Below are 16,049 nucleotides of genomic sequence, written 5' to 3'. Positions count from 1 at the left end.
TGAAACACTAGTTTAAAATATTCCCTCAAGCAAATCTTTCGAGTTTTAAAGAGGAATTCTTGCAAATTTTCAAAAACATCTTTTATAGTTTAACCTCTTACAGAAAATTAGAAAAGGGAGTATCTTCGAATGGCTTCTATGAGACCATTATCAACGTGGCATAAAATTTATACAAAACTATACAAGAAAGACCAATTAAAATTTTACTCATGACTATAAGTGAAAGAAAATCCTAAAGAAAATATTAAGAAATCAACATCAAAATGTATAAAAAAATAGTACACTGTAAATGTATTGATTTTATCCAAGCATAAATGGGTGATTTAATAAAAGACAATCCAGAAATTTAATATAAAAAATTAAGTGATTTAAAAGCAAAAATCTTATGATCATCACTATATATACATAAAAATTTATTTTTTGAATTAATATTTATGGTGATGATTATTAATAAATTAGGAATATAATGGGCACTTTCTTAGTATGAATAAGGTTATAAGAAAACTTGAGCAATCATCCTAAATGAGAATTATTGAAATTGTTTTATATAAGACAAAGATGTTGATTGTATCAGGTACTTAGGCTATGCCTCACATGCTCTTGGCTCACCTTTTACTCCAGTGATTATAGCAGTCAGGATCACATTGGTGTAAACTGACAGTACATTGCTTCAGCTATCCACACAGTTTTACTTTCTGCCCTGGGATTTTCCTACTATAACTTGAGAGACCTGTGGAAATTTTACTGGCATTCATGCATATGTAGCCTGGGAGGGTAAGTGAATTAATAACTCATGGACAATTCTTAATTAATAGAGGATAGGAGACAGAGGATAAATGCTTCTCTCTTTCAAGTGAATAATTGTGAAGTATAGTTTTTGCAGTATCTTATATAATCTCAATACTACCAAGCACCATTTGTTACAGAGGTGATCACTCAGTTACACAACTTTGTATTGGCTTTCCCTCCTTACACATTTTACTCTCATCAGTCTCTTATTCTCTTCCTTGGGATTTTCTCCATAAATAAGTTACTTATTTTCCTGGATTAACTCTAGTTAAAACAAATACTATCACCATTCTACTCAACATTATGTTGGGGGTCCTAGACCATGATTGGAGGTACAAGGATTGGAAGAAGGAAATACAAGCTGATGATAATGCGCAGGTGTTGCGATCATTTAATTAGAAAACTCAAAATAGTCTAAAGTTATATTATTGAATATAGTAAGAGCATTTAGCAAGCTGACTGAATATAAGATTAAAATACCAAAAAATTATGTATCTATACACCAATAGTAAATAGCTAGATATTATAAAAACCTCATATATAGTAGTAACAGAACATTTAATTCTATTTAATAAAACATATTTAAGGCCTCCATAAGAAAGGATTTTAAATTGTATTAAGGGATATTAAAGAAAAAATAAATAGGGACATATACCATCATGAATAATAATTAATATTATAAAGAAATCATTCAATAACAAATCCATCTACGAATTCAATAAAATTTTTATTAAAATTCCAAGTGTTAATTTTGGAAATTGATAATCTGAATCTTAAATTTTATGAAAGATTAAAGAGCCAAGAATTCAAGGTATTTCTGAAGAGAAAGCCACATGAAATGGCTATTACTCAATTGTAGATAATAACTTAGTTTGACACTAGAGAATTACTTGCTGAAGAAATGGAAAAATAGAAATGTGTAATAATCCAGTTAGGCTGAAAAGAAAGACATGTATAGAATTGAATGTGACAATATGTCTGGAATTTGCATAAAGGTCATATTATGAAATATCTTGGATGCCATAGATCAGGAGTTTATATTTACTGTAAGGTAGAGGAAAAAATTAGGGGGAATGTCTAATGTTATGAAATTTTAGAAGACATTTTATAGGATACATTGAGGGTGAAGAAGATTTGAAAGAAAGGCTAGGTTGGAAGCCTTCTAAGTTGCAGGAATTGAATAGAAATAAGTTCAATAAAAACTGATATATCATTTTAAGAAGAACTAATGGATTTAAACTTGCAAAGTCTAAAATAAATTAAGATAATTTATTGAGCAGCTTCTATGTGCCAGGCATCTGACATATATTATTAATAATCTAAACAATTTACACCAGACAGGGTTTATTATTTTAAAATAATATATATGAAAACTCAGTTTTAGAGAGGTTAAATCATTTCTATAAACAAAGAACTATAATAAGTAAGAATTCATTTATTAGTTACCCTAAGATCTTATACTGACAAACATATATATCACTTCAAACTGTTTATAACTTAGCTATTTCATAGGACAGACTAAAGTAGGTGATTTTTTTAGTATTTTATTTTATTTTATTATTAGTGCTCTATACCTAGCCATTACATTACTGCTGACTGCATTCCCTATGATGTGCTCTCCATCTCTGTGACGATCTATCAACTACTAATTTGTACTTCTTTAACCCATCACCCCTTCTCTCAGTGGCCCAACTCCCCACCCCTTTGGCTGTCACCAGATTGTCCTCTATACCTGAGTCTGTTTTTGATTAGTTTGTTCTTTTTGTTCCTTAGATTCTGCATATAAGTGAAATCATATAGTATTTATCCTTCTCTGTCTCACTTATTTCGCTCAGTGTAATAACCTCTAGGTTCACCCATGTCTTTGCAAATGGTAGGATTTATTTTTTTTATGGCCAAGTAATATTTCATTGTATATATGAACCATAACTTCTTTATCCAATTATTTGTTGATGAGTATTTAGGTTGCTTCTATATCTGGCTATTGTTATTTGTGCTGCCATGAACATAGGAGTGCATAGATCTTTATGAATTATTGTTTTGGTTTGCTTTGGATAAATACCCAGAAGTGCAATCGCTGGGTCAAAAGATAGATGCATTTTTAATTTTTTGAGGAACCTCTGGATTGTTTTCCGTAGAGGCTGAACTAATCTGTTATCCCACCAGCAGTGTATGAAGGTTCTCTTTTCTCCACGTCCTCGCCAACACTTGTTGTTTTTTGATTTATTGATGATAGCCTTTCTGACAGATGTGAGGTGATATCTCATTGTGGTTTGCATTTCTCTCATGATTAGTGACTTTGAGCATCTTTTCATATGTCTATTAGCCATCTGTATTTCCTCTGGAGAAATATCTATTCAGGTCTTCTGTCCATTTTTTAATTGGATTTTTTGTTTCTTTGTTGTTGAGTTGTATGAGTTCTTTATACATTTTGAATATTAACCCCTTATCAGATGTATCATAAGCGAATATCTTTTCCCATTTAGTAGGTTCTCTTTTCATTTTGTTGATGGTTTTCTTTACTGCGCAAAAACTTTTTAGTTTGATATAGTCCAATTTGTTTATTTTTTCAGTTTCCCTTGCCTGAGGAAATATATCCAAAAAGAAATTACTAGTAGTAATATCAGAGAGTTTACTGCCTATGTTTTCTTCTAGAAGTTTTATGATTTTGGGTCTTACATTTAAGTTTTTAATCTATCTTAAGGAAAAGAAAAAAAACTTATAAAGTGCAAATCTACTCGTAAAGTAGATTTTTTTTTAAGATGAAGAAAGAAAATAATGATAATGATAATGATAAATGTAGTATAAGGTATGGTATCAATTGTTGAGGGTGGCATTGAAACGATGCTACTTTGAGAGATATAATACTATATCTTATAGTTTCTTGGTGCCATATATACTCTGAATAATTTCCAAGAGTTTAACAAATTATCTGAAACTCATAGTCCAGCATGGAGAATTATAGCAAGAGGGGACAATTTAAATTTATCCTCATGATCATAACCTAGAACGAGATACAACTTTGAAAGAATACCCTCAGGAGTCTCGAGTTCTCTCCATCTCATCATTGATTTACTGTGTGATCATTAGAAAAGCAAGTCAGTTCTCTGCTCCTCTTTTCCTTTTGTCAATAAAATGAAGATTACAATGTCAACCCTGATTATCTCATAGAATTATTCTGATAATCAGGTGAGGCAACGAATAGATGAGAAGGCACTTTCACGTAATTGGATTGCGTTACATATCATTCATTCTAAATATCAAAATGTGCATGCAAGCAATGAGTAAATTAACAAACAACCAAACTGTTGGTTAAGAGCTAATAAAATAGAGGAAAAACTAGTCCATAGGTAATAAGACAAACAAATATTTGACAAAGAAGTCTTGTTCCTGATTGTCTTCCAATGAAAATGTGATATTAATTGGTTCTGAAAAAAAGTGATAAGAGCCCCTTTAGAAACCTTGCTTCCATCAAATGTCTATAACTTTATTGCGCAAAGCAATTAAGAATGGGGTAAAATTTTTAAAATTTGCATATAGTAAAATTTAGAAGTCATCTAAAACACAGTATTCTATATTCAGCTTAAATGCTTCTACCAGTCAACTTAATTTACATAAGTTATCATTTAATTTCCTGAGAATGGATGTAAATAGAGGATAGATTTCAATGACATAACAAAGAAAGTCTTGACCAGGGAATATATGTATAAAATTTCCTAAGGCCACAGCATTTGTAAACTTTATTGAGGAGAGTAAGCTAGGTTTGCAGAGTCTTGATACTGTGCAATAATAATTTTAATCAAAATCATATCTGATATTCAAATAGAATTGTAATAAAGGAAGCAGAGAGATCAGTAAACTTTGAAAATTTTCTTTTGACAGATAAATGGTTCTGATATATAACTCCCAGGAAGAACATAACCTCTGTTTTTGTTTTTTGTTTTTTGTTTTTTTGTCCCCGCTAATTGTCTTCGGAAACTATACCGGTAATTTGATAGTTTTCATGGAAGAATGCTGCAACTATTTTATACACTAAACACATGCACACAGGCACATACACGTGCTTTTTTGGGTGTGTGTATATATACATATATGTGTGTATATGTGTGTGTGTGTGTGTATAGTAATGAATTGTAAATAAAGTATGTCTGGAAGAAGATGTCTTTTAGTTTTCCATTTTCCTATCCATATATTCATCATCTTTAATGGTTCATTGTTGCATATAAAATTAGATTCCTCTTCTCTATGGTTGACTGGCTGTCTCCTTTTGGATGTTCTGAAGAAGCCTCCAATTGAACATATTTAAATTGAATTCTATCATCACCGTTTTATATATAATACATAGGTATGTCACTCCAATGATTGACTGAGTGTGATTTCCACATATATATTCTATCCAGTATTCATAAAGCATTCAATGACCATATGAGGTCTATATTTGCAAATTTACAATGGTTGACATAGCTTGTGTTTATTAATGTACATTAATTAACATATTTGAAATTAATCTTAGTATTTCTAAACTATATGTCATTTCATACTTATGACCAATTTTGAATTTAATACAGCATGTAAAATGTTTACGAAAATTGTTTAGTTTTGAGTCTCTCATAGGAAAACACTTTAATCATAGTATTTCCACAGCTATTAATATATGTGACTATTTCCAGAGTTTGATCTTTGGACTCATTAATATTATGTCTGAAAGAAACAAAATTGTTACACACGCATATACAAACTATATAATGATGAATTATCAAATAAAATTCAATTAATATTTTATTAATAATCATGAAGATCTGCTAGCACAAATTTTAAGTATGGAATAGATATTCTAAATTATTTATTATTGTTGTTATTATTTTTAATATTATTAGTGTGTATGCATCGAGGATTAAATAGAATCAAAGCAGGTAAACATCTCATCTTCTGCAGATTTTTTTCTTTGACTAATTTATCAAAGACAGTGACAGGCACATCTTTGATTTGCTTCAATATTCATCATTGCATCCCTCAGTAGTGCTACATGCAGGATAAAAATTGGACTCAAATGAACTTTTTTATATTCATGTTTAGGGGACATTGAAGAACACTGTAGTTTTTAAAGTTTTCTTTGTAAGAACAGAAGGGACCATGATAGTTCTAAATGACTAATAACAATTTATCGATTGCTTTCTTTAGATGTTTTTGAGAGTATGAGTACATATTTTTTTCTTCTTTATTTTATAATTTTTTTTTTTTGGATTGCATGTGTTCAAGTAACAAATGAAATAATGGTGTGAATGGTTATAAATTCGTTGTTCTGTATTTGAATAATCTCAGATGAAAAGTGGAATTGTATATTTTAAGAGCTTGACTGAATGGCCAGAATAATTAGGGAACAAACATGGAAAGTTTTTCTCTGGTTTCATTATAATAAACTCGCTGAGGATTCAGACGAATCTATAAAACAATTCAAGTGACTACTCAGTACAATGTATGTTGTTGACAGTAAGATGAGAGAAGACTGGCACCTGTGCTTTAGAGAATTATCTTCTTAAGTTGTGAAAACATTGAACAATAGAAATAGTCAAGACGAAGTGCAGCTCAGCCATGGTGGTGACACAGGCAAGCGTTACTGCTGTTTCCAATGGGAAGAAATGATTTTTAAGCTGGTGTGACTGAAAAAGACATCAGGAATGAAAAGGATTTGAGACATTTTCAAGGTTAGAGACTTTTAGGTAGCAGAAGAAAAAGAGCAAACAGGCTGTTGAGAGGGTGTAAATATTTATTACAGACCACTTATGAGAAACTAGAATGGAGACATAAGCTGGAGTGATATATTTTAGCACCTGAATATCAAAATAAAAATGTTGGACTTTAATCTCTAGGAAACGAAGAGCAAAAGAGCAGTCACATAACTAGACCAAAGTGGTATTTTAGAAAGTTAGATATGACATTCATAAGTGTTTTTAAAATACATGGAGGTATAAAAAATTGCAAGAAGAAATAGTGAGAGCAAGGTGACCAACTGAAGATCAATAATGATATAATGAAGTAATTTGCTTAAATAATCAATGTGTGTTTTTCCTTTACTTTCTGTTAATTATTGACCCCCTCCTCCCATTTAGGTAACAGCTAAGGTATTTTTATGTTTACTGTTCCAGGAAAGGGATAATAGTTGAAAAAGAGAATACTTGGAATATTTAGGGTTTTATTTTTTAAGGTAGGCCTTTGAAATTCATGCCAAGGACAGTTTGAAGGAAATAAACAAAAATTATATATGTCAAAAGCATGTTCTTATAAGTGTCTTATGCCTTGAATAAATTGAAATAAACATTTATGTCAGAAAAATAATATTTTGGGAACATAGCCTATGGATCTGAAAACACCAGAAGCCATGCTTCTTGTTCAGGGCAAAGAAACCAAAAAGGTGGTTTGTGTTATTGAGTTCAGTCCTGCCATTAAAAAATGATTTCTTTACATGTCTAGGTAGAGACAACCTGGCACAATGTCTGAATTCCCTTGCTATGGGAGGGTTCAGGAAAGCAGCACATTGACTTCTCCATCCCCACACGCACCCCTAAACAGCCAACAACACTGCCTCCCAAAACACTCAATGAATAACTCACATTCACATATAAACACATGCACACACTGAAGAGGAATGTACACATAGCTGACATAGAATTAGGTCTGGTAGTGTAGGAGATACGGTAGTAATTTATGAGTGTTACCAGCAGGAGATGAAATGGACCTGAGAAATTTTACAGTATTTAGCATAGATTGAATATAAACAAGGGCCAAAGACCCTCCAACAACTCTTTCTCCCTCTGTTACCCCTAATATTCTACCTGACAAATAGGAAAGAAGGTGTGGACCTTACTGAAAAAAAAGTTAAAATTAAAAATAAATTATTGAAAAATAGATTTCTTTCACATCTGAGGTCATGGACTGAGATTTTTAACTTTTACGTTTATATTATAATCTTAATTCTGCTCTCCATAAAATTTTAGGCATATCTACTATCTTCTGTTTTGATCCTCTGTGAAACGTAATTAAAGCCAAAAAAGTAGATGAAAATTTAACTTGTCAGATACCTTTGCTTCTCTGCTCAAGCAAAATTGTCACTCCTTTACACATTGGAATTGAAGGGGAAAAAGTATAATAGATGTTGAATGCTATCATTTAAAAAATGGAAATGTTGTCTTTTAAAAATACATTTTATCATGTTGAAAATATATATTGTAAGAATACATATTCATTCATAAGACGAGAAGAAAATATGACTGTAAAGAGTTAAAATGAGTGTAACTTAATGTAAATTTGAGCAGAAAAGTGAAACAGAAATGTCACTTAGTCGTGAAAGCAGTTATGGACTGAAAAGATAGGATAAAGTTTAGACCAAGAAGGTTAAATACTTTTAAGTGTTTTCTGAAACTCCTGAATGTATAATATCAAAGGGATAATTCTGACAATGGATATGTTTAATTGTTGGATCTACCCTGGAAAAGGAACTATGAGAACAACCTGGTATGATCCACCCTTTATAATTAGTATGATTTATTGCCATTGTGTAGAAAATAAATTCAGTTGAACAATCCTATCTATGCATATCCCAGGAAGAACAGTTGTCAACAGTGGAAAGAGAAACAGAAAAGATAAGTAGGTCAGCCAGAGTCATGGAAAGTTAGCTTGAAGAATGAGAGAGTGTGGCAGCAGCAAATTTGGTATAAGGTCAGGGTATGTTTATCAGAAGAGCCAAGGACAGATCTTTTGTCTTCTGGGAGGATGAAGTGAGAGACAGTATAGTTATCAGTTAAAAATCAGAAGCAAATGAACCATCAACCTAGAGGTACTCATGGGTTTTGACTTGTACTGTATATGGCCTAGGGTCCTTTCAGATGCAAATAATCAAAACTCTAAATTGAATTGACTTAAAAAATAAGAAATCATATTTACAAGTAATCTAGAGGTATGGCAGTCTTCAGGCATTGTTTTCCTTAGAATACAGACTCTACTTTTCTGTGATTCCCTATAGTCTGCTGATCTCTTGGTGTTGATTTGGTCTTCAGACTGACTTCCTTTTTGGTTTGCAGAATTGGTGGCTGCAACTGGAACAACCTAATTCCTTGAACATATCCAACTGATGTGAAAAATCTCTCCTCCAATCGAAAACTAATCTTTCCTTTAGTTAATTCGCTCAGTTTAGTAAAAGGTGCCCCAAATCAGTAGCAGCCCCCAGAGAAATGTCTTTTATTAACAAAATGAAACCTGGGTCCCTCAATCAATCACTGGAAATGGAGATGAGATCATAATTGTTAATTTAGGATAATCAAAATCAGCTTCTTCTGAGTCACAGAGCTGCATGATTGACGTTTCTGGAAAAGAACTAGGGTTTTTTTTTAGGAAGAAGAAGAAAGTAATGCATTCAATAGAGTTCTTTCAGAATAATTTTTATAAAGTATAATATTTCTTTCATTCCAAGAGAGATTTTTTTCCTCAGATTTTAATATCTCTAAAGTTAAGATTCATCTTACACTCAATGGAATATTAAGGTTGAATTGGCAGTGAAGTATTTTCTCTAGTAGTATATAGTATAATGTCACATGTTACAAACAATATATTCCATTATAGATTTGGGTAACATGGCATTTTCTTTAAGTACTAAAGAAAAACTAGATCTTCATTTCAAGGATATAATTAGTCTTTGTGTTTCTGGAAATACTAAATGATTTAATTCCATAATGTATGTAAAGGAATAATATTGTTAATCATAATTAATTAACATATTTGAACTTTATCCACTATTTATTATCTTCTCGACCACCACTTTAGTCCGAGTTACTGAAATATCTCTCACAGATTAATTCAGTAGCCTCTTACCATCTTTATGCATTCATTACTGGTCCCCTTCAAACCATATACCACATGACAGTGAGATGATTTTTTTGAAAATTTAAATCTGCAGCTCTGCTTCTAGTACTAATAAAGTAGCTTGTTGCATCACACTGACCTATAAATAACAGTAACAAAAGCTATAAACAAAATATTTTTTAAAAATGTTTTGAAACTAGAGTTATCAAAAGCAGGAAGAAGGTGAAAAGGGATCAATCTTAAAAAGTAACAGCACTGGATAAAATTTGTGTTTGTGACATTTTTCCTGGGAACACTCCCTCAAATAAGGTGTGTGCTAGAGCTTAAGTGGTAGAACAAGTGAGAATGCTAGGACTCAAGTAGTAAGCTGCAGTCACTGTGGCTTGAGGAGTCAGATGACAGAGTTCAGGAAAGTAAAGAGGGAAATGTCAAAAAGGAAGAATCCATAGATGAGAAGTCTCAAAAGCTATGTATATACTTCAGCGAAATACTTAAATAACCCTAGACTTTGCATTTATGGAAAAACTCCAATGAGCCTGGTGGAAAGCAACCCAGAGGGCAGACAGTGTAAAGTTTAAGTCCATCCACGTTAACTACCTGCTGGGAAAAACAACAACAATAACAACATTCTTCAAAGGAAAGTAAAAGATTCCAGAGTCTTCACAATGCATCATCCACATGGTCCAGAAGAAAATAATACAACAGTAGTCATGTGAAGTAATTAGAAAATGTAGCTCATAGTTAAGAGAAAAAGTAGTTGGATATGTTCAAGGAATTATTTTGTTCCAGTTGCAGCCACCAATAATTTTGCACACCAAAAAGGAAGCTAGTCTGTGGACCAAATCAATACCAAGAGACCAGCACACTATAGGGAATCACAGAAAAATGGAGTCTGTATTCTGACCGAACTAATGCTTGGAGACTGCTATACCTCTGGATTACTTGTCAATATGTTTTCTTACTTTTTACTGCTTTTCTCTTAACTTAGAAACCAAAGTTGAAGTGTCTCAGATATTAAAAATAGAAAGAATTCTAGAACAGAAAAGTACAATATCTGAAATAAAGAAATTACTAGCTGGGTTTAACAGGAAATTTGAAAGAACAGAAAAAGAACTAGTTAACTTGAGGACAGTTCATTAGAAATCATGCAATATGAGAAACAAATTTATTAAAAAATATTATAAATGTCTCAGGGATTAGGAGAAAATAACCAGTAGTATAGCATAGTTGTAAATGGAGAAGAAAATTAGGGCAAACTATTTGAAGAAATAATAGAAAAGTTTCCCAAATTAAATACACACACACACACACACACACACACACACACACAAACTTAAGAGTTCAAGAGTTTCAGTAAATCTCAAGCAAGATAAATACAGTAAAAACTACAATTAGGTATATCATAGTCAAACTAACGAAAATCAAAAATAAAAAAATGTCTGGAAAACAGCCAGAGTAAAGCAATATAATACATACAAGAGAAAAAATGATACAACTGAGAGCTGACTTATCAGAAACAATTGAAGCTATCACATAAGTTACAGCATTTTTAAAATGTGAAAAGAAAAATAAAGAAACGTGTCAAACCAGAATGTTATATCCAATGATAATAACATTCTTCATAAATATAGGCAAGGTAAAGACAATCTTATAAGAAGAAAAACTAAGGGAATTAGTCATCAGCAGATCTGTGCTACAAAAAAAGCTTAAGAAAGTTCCTCAAAATGGAACGATAGATCTATAGAAAAGATTGAAAATAATAAACATGTTATAAATATAAAAGCCTATATAAAAAATATTCTCTTATTTTACTTACAAAGTTATTTTTTTCTTCTCATCATTTCTTTAACCAAAGATCCAAAGTTAACATCACCAATAATATTAAGAGAAACCAATACCATGTGTCTCCTGACATGATACATTGAGAAGAAAATATCAACACAGTAGCAGTAGCAAACATCAGACAAATCCCAAAATGAGAGACCTTCTACAGAATAACTAGTCTGGGCTTTTCAAAAAACATCAAAGTCAAAAAATAACAAAATAAAAATAACCAAAAAAATGATGAGGAACAGCCCCAAATTGAGGGGGTCTAAAAAGATATTCCAACTAAATGTAATGTGTGATTCTTGATTGGATCATGGATTTAGAAAAATAATCTCTAAAGAATATTATACAGACTGTTTGAATAGGAATTGTTGACTAAATAAAAGTATTTCATCAATAAAAAAATTCTTCATTTTGATTTTTTTAAGTATAAATCTGTTTATATCTTCCCTTATTTGAAATTCTCTTAAGGCTTACTGTTGGTTAAAAAAATTACAGAATCATTTACATGATATAAAAGGCTCTGTGTGTATGACTTCTGACTACCTAGTCTCTTTCGTATCAGCATCTCGTGCATAATTTCAAGTAGTCAAACGCGTCTCATGTGCACTCTGTCTCTCCCATCATTATCTTTCCTTTCTTTCCCAATAATTTTGATTTTTCAACTATTCTTTCTAGTTTAGGGCCTTTGCTGCTATCTAGCACCACTTAAAAATCTACCCAACTGCTTACTCTTTAGAACCACCTTAAAAACTTCCACAGAAAAATCTCTCCTCTTCCTTTTGTACACTATCTTAACATTATGTATATCTTCTTTATAAAGTATAGCATAATTGTAAGCAAATAATGTCTTGTGTTATTGGTTGTATAATAGTCCTTCTTGCTAAAAGGTAATCTTAATTAGGGTAAGGAGACACAGAGACAGTGCTCAATAAAGTTTTGTTGAATGAGTGTACAAGAAACAACATAAGTATGGATAGGAATAAATATAGGTGAGTGTTTTAGCGTACAGGAAAAAGTTGAAGAGGCTCTTAAATGTCTGCTTTACTCCTAATTTTTTTCTGATAAAAGTGGTTGCATGTGTTGACACCTAAGAAAAATGGCTATCATTTCGCATCATGTGATTTTGCTTCACTAACCTTATCTTATTGACCAATGGATCACTCTAACAAAAGGCATTCACCTAGAGGTTAGAAAAAATTTAAAGTTTCTAATTTTTGAGATGACCCTGAATGTGAATGCTGCACATTACTTCTCTACTGGGTTCTATACTGAATAATGATTGATGGTGCTAATAAGTTTCTTGCTTGGAGAGGAGTTCAAATTTAAGACAGATAGAGATAATTTTAAAAGAATGGTAATCATTATAGAAGAAGATACAGAAAAGAAAAATAATTAAAGTAAATAGGATAGTAGATTACTGAGAACATCACCCCTGAGAATGATTCTCTAGAATAAAGGAAAGTAGATGCTCTCTTATGGATGACAAGTTGGCACTACCTTGGGATTCTTGTTCTTTCCTTTTATGTATTGAAAGGCAGGATGCATCTTCCTATTCTACTTAAGACTTAGCTGTGTGGCTACTGACACGTTTTCTTTTGTTCCTTTATTTTATGTCTATTCATATAACCAGTTATTACTACCTTGGGTAATTTGATAGTATGCCTTTTGCTTCTAACACATCTTTTCTGTCCTTCTGACAGATCTTTTCAGAGAGAAAAATAAAGATTGTAAACTTTTTCCTAAGTGACATCTTAAGGTCAGCCAGGGAGTGCAATAACAATCTTAGATTAGGGTACTGGTTATATTCCTATTACAAAGTTTCATCATTTATTTTGCATAGGATTTTCTTTAATGAATAATAAATAAGTAAAAATGTGTGTTAACTTCCATGAGTGCCATTTGTATGTTATGTGTTGGTAAGTTTACTATAGTTATTCAGACTTACATAACTAATATAACTTGGAAACAATGATTAACCTATACAAAATTATAAACAATCACATACACTCAACAGATTATCAAGAACATTAGATAACCTACCTAACTAGTTGCCTTATAATCAAATTCATGTTATAGTAAATTAAATAAAATATTCAATCACAATAATTCATAGACATGCATACCAACGTACACTCACAGTAATTCACGATGTTATGTCTTAGACTGAGAGATTGCATTAAATTCACTCAGCTTGTATTTTTTTATACTAAAATATTTGAAAGCTAAAACAAAATTTGTCAAATCTGAGATCAATATCAATAAAAGACTATATATTTTATAAAGAGAATTTTACCACTCATTTCTTTGTTCAGTATATGTCTTTGGGAAGAGCTAAACAGACTTTTATGTAACTGCCCTAACACAATGATTTCAATTAAATAGATTTATTAGAACAATGCTACTTGTTAATATTGCCCTACATATCTTTTCACTAAGGTAAGAAGTTAATGTTCAAGTCAGAGTCAAGGCCTCTGGGAGTCCTTAAATGTTATTTGTTTGAAATGTGTGACTGTGGATTTATATAACCAGCAGGATTCAGCTATTTAGGAGATTAGAACCGATCACAAATAACCTTGATAAAGGGCCAATAATTTTTATAAAAATCTTAAACAGGCCTGAGAACTCCCACAATAAATCATATCGGAGGCCTGGCACATGGCTAAATCTTTAACACTAACAAAGTTGTATTAAAGTAGCCCAGGCCCTCAAATGAATTGCTGACGGAAGAGGATGTTTGAATCATATAAGAACCTCACTTATTTACAATATCCTGTTTCATTATTACCTTTGAGCAATGTTCTTCTTCAGATTACCAAGACGTATGCTGAGATCTGTCCCTTCCTTTTGTGCCCAGTCCAGCTATCCTTGACCATTTCCCTGGTATATAGACTGGGTTTTGGTTCTCTCTATATTTTTTTCTAGTGTATAATCTTTGTGTACTTACTATTTTTTGCTTTTCTGTATATTATGGTATGTTTCTCATTGTATGTTCTGAAAATGTTTTGATGGGTGTTTTTAAAGGAAAAATTATAAAAATTTTTAAATACATTTCAACATTTTATATATTAATTATGATTTTTATAGATATCCCACAGTGTTCTTAATAATTATTACATTTCTAAAAGTTTTCATCTTAAGAACTTAATTGTCTGTTTTATGCCCACTAATACTCAGTGCGTCTGGCTTTGAATAAAATATTCTGATATCTTTAGCATGCTGTGGTTTAATATTTTTAAATATGAATTTTTTTAAGAATGTATAAAATCCCTGGGACATTGTTCTGGAGATGAGGGTAGATACAGGGGCATGCTTTTCTCTGAGTGCCATCCTCTTTTTAGGAGCTGAGTGCTTGGTAGATGTAGGGACAGCACCTTCAAGTCTTTTCAACTTGCTTCTCTTAGTTTTGAAATGCCCACCACATGAGATGGGGTATAGATATTTGATCTACAGTATTGACAGCAGTTTCCTGCCTAAGGAAGAGCAACCATCTATCAAGTGGGGATTGACTGGGAGAAGGTTGTCTCCATCTCTCAACCATAGTCAGCCAGAACATAGCCTCTGTCCCAAGCAGGTTGAGAAATGCTGTCACCCTGCCCTTCCTCGGAAGATAGCCTTCTGAATGGGATCTTGGGGAATAGGAATCATATCTTGTGTCTTGGCTTTACCTGTCCAAGTGGAGTTTATGTCTTGCTAGCTGGGAAGGTGGGAGAAGGGTATGGGTCTTGGTTTAAATGTCACAGATTCTGGTAGTTCTTACCAAGTTTCAGTAGATTTACTTAAATAAATATTTATTCACTTGCTGTAAAACCACACTGCTATTTCCGAAGACTTTACAAAGTTGTTTTTTAAACAGTTTTCACCGATATGGCCGGGAGTGGGTCTGTGGAATTCCTCATGCTGTCATGCAGAACTGGAACTCTCCTAGTGCTTGTTTCTTGTTTGTCAGTTATAAAAGCAAACACTCATTCCCTGTTGTCTAGTCTCTCACATATGCTTATAGTGAATACATCTTGTAGTATGTGTGCTCTCTTTTTCAATGCTTCTGTAACATTGTGGTTGAGGTGTTACTGTGAACTTTGATTCATCCTCCACACACATATGTCCATCCATCTGTAAGTACTGCAAAGCACTACTATATTGATTCTTCATGCACAGATGCCATTAACCACTCTTTTCTGACACTCGTTAAAAATGACTTCTAAGCAAATTGTGGGTGGGCCATAGTTATTAATTTTTTTCCAGCATACATTTTAGGATATAATAAATTGTATGGCTTTAAAGAAAAATATATTGTTAATAAAGAAAATTAGTCCTCTCTCTATCTTCTCCCTATTTCCTTATCAGTGATAGAAAAGAAAAAGGAATGGCAAACAAAAAGCCTTTAGAAGCAATGGATGAGCACTTGAAGATAATGTTTAGTGACAAGAGAGGGCTATCTGTAATATGTACTTATTCGTGCTCATCATGACAGTTTTGGCAATTATCATGTCTAAAAGTATCAGTAGTAATCCCCTGGCATAATCTGGAAAAATGTGTCTTAAAAGAGAGATCAGACCCTTACTGAGGATTATCTG

Source organism: Pteropus alecto, unplaced genomic scaffold (assembly GCF_000325575.1).
Source record: "Pteropus alecto unplaced genomic scaffold, ASM32557v1 scaffold12, whole genome shotgun sequence".
Classification (NCBI taxonomy): Eukaryota; Metazoa; Chordata; class Mammalia; order Chiroptera; family Pteropodidae; genus Pteropus; species Pteropus alecto.
Note: the sequence above shows the minus strand (reverse complement) of the source record.